Source organism: Nannospalax galili, unplaced genomic scaffold, assembly GCF_000622305.1.
Source record: "Nannospalax galili isolate Female #2095 unplaced genomic scaffold, S.galili_v1.0 scaffold824, whole genome shotgun sequence".
Lineage (NCBI taxonomy): Eukaryota > Metazoa > Chordata > Mammalia > Rodentia > Spalacidae > Nannospalax > Nannospalax galili.
In genome coordinates, this window is record NW_008351697.1 from 2,218,475 (window position 1) to 2,223,446 (window position 4,972).

The window sequence follows — 4,972 nt, forward strand, 5'->3', positions numbered from 1 at the left end:
AGGCTCAGGGTCTCGATTTAAATGCGTATACTGTGACTGCAGTTGGACTGTCTGTATCCGTTCTCAGATGAATTTGAGCAAGGCATTAAGAATACAGGGGGCACAAGTGACTGCTAGTAGGAGTAAGAGGAGAGGTCTGACTATTGCTGAGATCAAAGTTGTTAACCATGGGGACCAGTCAAATAGGGATTCGTAGCAATTTTGTTGATTTAGTCATTTGTTTTCTCTTTCCTTAAGTCTTTTATGGACCTCAGCCAAAGACTGTTTTATAACTCCCGAGTGATTAACATAGAAACAGCACTGTTCCTCTAGGGCAACACAGAGTCCTCCTTTCTCTAGAAAAAGTAAACCCAGCCCTCTCCTATTTTGTAAGGTTACCTCAGCTAAAGAGGATAGAGAATCTTCGAGGTGGTGGATAGATGTTCCTAATGATTGTATGTCTAAGTCTATGGCCTGTCTAAGAAGGTGATGATTTTTATCCTGGAGGACTAGCGCTGAAGCCCCCAGACCAGTTTCAGTGGTTACCCTGACCCCGAGTAAAGTAGACAGGACAGTTGCAGTGGTTCATATGGCCCTATGAGATCTAGACTCTTCTGAGGCTCTGATTTCCATTTCTGTTCTATAATATAGATGGGGAACCAGCTGCACTAGTACACAAAAATCCCTGGTCTGCTTTAAAATGGAAGAGTGGAGGCATGTAGTTAGGCCAGAGGTACAGGCCCACAAAGTGGAGTTGGGGGGGCACCATATATGGGTTAGGTGCAGTAGCCCCTATCTCTTGAACAGAGTTACATAGATGTTGGTAAGAAGGGAGGACAATTTTATGTGAGGGAGTCACGCATAGCCCTTTTCCATACACTTGGGTAAGGGTAAGTCCCCTTCTCCCTGTAGGTGGGGGAATTCTACAGGCAATGGGGTCAGAGGTGCAGTAGCCTCTATTTCTTGAACAGAGTTATATAGATGTTGGTAAGAAGGGGGGACAATTTTATGTGAGGAAGTCACGCATAGCCCTTTTCCATACACTTGGGTGAGGATAAGCCCCCTTCTCCCTGTAGGCGGGGGGGATTCTACAGGCAGTGGGGTCAGAAGTGACAACATAGTTTCTTGGGAGAGCTAACCCATCATAATAGGGAGGGCTCCGGTCCATGCAAAACCAGCAATGGATAGTAAGGTTAGGGGAAGTATTATTTAAAGCAATAAAGGTGGCATTTAGGAGGTTTGTAAGCCCAGGAGAAGGCTGCAAGGGCTCTTGGACCTGTTGGACCTCTGGGGGTGTGGATCTAGGTGTGGGTAAAGTAGCAGTTTTTTCCAGTTGGACAATTTGGCTAGGAGCTGGCCTCTCGACAGATTTAAAAATAGTTACGGCCAGTGTTGGTCATCCTATAGGCTGTGACACTGTCTGAGCCGGCCCCATCTGGGTCCCCAAGACTGGACCCACCTGAAGACGGACTGAAAAAAGTATTCCTGGATCAGTCCCTGTGGTGTATAACCTGAGGCCCCAAGTTCGCCCATCAATCCATTTTTGTCGGTTTTTAAGTTCCTTTCCTTTCGGGGTGCAGCTCAAGGAGCTAGGGTTGCATCTAGAGGAGGAACAGGGTCCCTTGAATTGCCTTGATCTGGGGTTTCACCAAAGAGTTAGGCCCAGGACCGCAGTTACCTGGATCAAGTCAGTAGTGACTGGGGTAGCCCAATTAATATATCCAGTAGACACACAGCTCCATGAAGCACAGAAATAGTTCCCTGGCCCCCACAGGTACTTCTTCGGTCACCATTGTCACCAGGGAAAACATAGAAGCAGTGCTCCTTCATCCTCTTTCAGCTGAGGGGAGACTGGCAAGCATAATTTACAGTGCCTGATGGGGTGTATGATTCCCAAGCTCCTTTAAGCAGGTCGCACAGGTCGAATGTAATCTTGGGGAACCAGACACCTGGAGGTCCCAGGTGGGAGGAGATGTTCACTATCTTTCCAGTGGATGTGCTACTAACTACCCAGGTGAGGTTTTGGAGTCCATGGGGGGAGTTAGCTAGGGCAGCCTCTATAAAAAAAAAAAAAAAAATTAAAAAGCACCAAGGGTTATGGTGTGGCAGAGATTTTTAGCTTGAGAGGAATGTCTTTTACCTATGTGCCCTTCCATCTCTTGTCGACTTGTTCTGACCAATCCTCTGATGCAGGCTTTAGATGCGAGTGATGTATCCAGATGTGGACACCGGCCACCTTAACCGCAGTGGGGGTGGTGAGGATCACGATGTGTGGCCCCTTCCATAGAGGCCCGAGGGGCTCCTTGTGGTGCCATCTCACCCAAACAAGGTCTCCTGGCTTGAATCCGTGTGGTTGGGCCGGTAGCAGTTCATAGATGTGCCTCAGCAAGGGGAAAACGTCTTGTGCAATCTGTAAGGCCTGTAGGGACTTAAGAAATTGGAATTCAGACAAGTCAGTTAGCACATCTGAAGGCAGCTTGGGAAGCAAAGGGGGTGGTTGGCCATACATGATTTCATAAGGTGTTGGGCCTTGAGTGTATGGGGTATTTCTGACCCTGTATAGGGCAAAAGGTAGGAGGCCTGTCCAGTCATCACCAGTTTCTAGGGTTAATTTGGTTAAGGTCTCTTTAAGGGTCTGATTCATTCTCTCTACTTGCCCTGAGCTCTGGGGGTGGTATGCGCAATGTAACTTCCAATTAGTCCCCAGTGTTTAAATTAACTCTTGAGTTACCTTAGAAGCAAAGGCTGGTCCATCATCTGACCTGGTCACAGAGGGGAGTCCATACCTTGATATTAGTTCATAGATGATCTTCTTAACCACCGTTGAGGTGGTTTCCGCCTTTATGGGAAACGCTTCAACCCATCCTGAAAATGTATCTACAAAAACTAGGAGATATTTATAGCCATACCTGCCAGGTTTTACCTCAGTGAAGTCCACCTCCCAATAGACTCCAGGTGTAGTGCCCCTCTCCCTTCTGGCTGGAGACATGACTTTTCCTCTTGGATTAGTAACCTGGCAGGAACAACATCTGGAAAGACAGCTCTCAATCATTTTGGTTAGATCGAAGATGTGGTACGGAGACAGGAGTTCTTGTAACTTCCTCTTCCCTAGGTGAGTCCCTTTGTGAAGTTTATATATTAAGTCCTCTGCCAGCTTATGCAGTAAAATGAGCCTCCCCATCAGAAGTGAATCTCCATCCATGCTTGATCTTGGTATCTTTCAGGGAAGTTAAATCCTGATCATCCTGAGCTGAGTAGGCGGGCTCTTCTGGCAAGAGAGGTTCAGGCAGGATAACCAGTAGGTTCGAGGCTTTTAGGGCTGCTTCTCTGGCTACTAGGTCTGCTCTCCTGTTTCCCTGTGCCTCCAGTGAATCCCCTTTTAGGTTCCCCAGACAATGGATGATGGCCAGTCTCTTTGGTAACCATATGGCCTCCAGGAGTTTTTAAATCTCTTGTTTATTCTTGATAGTCTTCCCTTCTGCTGTCAGGTGTCCCCTCTCCTTGTATATAGCCCCATGGACATGAGCCATAGTGAAAGCGTAATGGCTATCAGTGAAAATGTTAACAGTCTGGTCTTTACTTAGCTTTAGGGCCTGAGTCAGGGCAATTATTTCAGCCCTCTGGGCAGAGGTCCCAACTGGTAGAAAGGAGGCCCACACTTTCCGCAATGGACTGATGACCACCACCCCACCCCCACCCCCACCCCGTGTACCTGGTTCCTTCCTTAATGAAGCTACTTCCATCCATGAACAGAATTAAGTCCGGGTGGGGCCATGGAACATCCATCAGATCTTCCCGTGTCCCATGTAAGCTGCAGGGTACCTCCAGGCAGTCATGCAGGACCTCAAGATCCAGTTCTGGCAGAAAAGTGGAAGGATTGAGAGCAGTGCTGGAGAGGAACTGGATGCGGGGGATGGGGCGGGGGTTAAAGAGCAAGGCCTGATAATGCGTCAGCAGAGCATTTGTCATCCATTGATGGGGGAGATTTTTAAGGACACCCTCAATCAAGTGAGGGGTGGTAACCATCAAGGGCTGTCCCGGGGTGAGCTTGTCTGCATCCTTAACCAAGAAGGCCATGGCTGCGATAATTCTGAGGCAGCCCGGCCATACCGAGGCCACAGGATCAAGCTTTTTCGACAAGCAAGCCACAGGTCTCTTCCAAGGCTCGAGCATTTGGGTCAGGACTCCCTTCGCTATTCCCGCTCATTCGTCAACAAAGAGCTGACAGGGCTTATGGATATCTGGCAGAGGTAAGGCCGGAGCCTGCAATAAAGCCTTTTTAATTTCTTGAAAGGCCCTGTCCTGAGTCTCAGTCCATAGGAAGGATGACTCATTCCTTGAAAGGCCTTCTCCTGAGTCTCAGTCCATAGGAAGGATGACTCATTCCCTCGAGTGGCTTCATACAGGGGTTTTGCCAGCTCGGCGAATCTGGGTATTCAGAGCTGGCAGAAGCCTGCAGATCCCAGGAACTCTCACAACTGCCTGCAGGATCTTGGGCTTGGAATTTCCATACTGGCTTGTTTTCTGGCTTATGACAGCCACTTCTGCCCATCCCTTAATATGTACCCCAAGTACATTACCTCCGTGACACAGAACTGAGCCTTCTTGGCAGAGACTTTGTACCCCAATCAGTCTGAGGTCAGGAGCAAATCTCTGGTGGCCTGAAGACAAGTGCCCTCATCCTTCGTGGCAATCAACAGGTCATCTAAGTACTGTAGGAGGCTTACTTCCAGGTGTAAGGCCCGATACTCCTGCAAATCCTGATGTAGAGCCTCATCAAAGATCGTGGGGGAGTTCTTGAATCCCTGTGGCAGTCGCATCTGAGTTGTCCATTAAACCCCTGGTTCAGGTCTCACCACTCAAAGGCAAAGATGGGTTGATTTTCCTTTGCCAAGGTCAGGCTAAAGAAGGCGTCCTTGAGATCTAAAACAGTATAGACCCTTCTCTCCAGAGAGAGTGAGCTCGGCAGGGTATACAGGTTGGGGACTGTAGG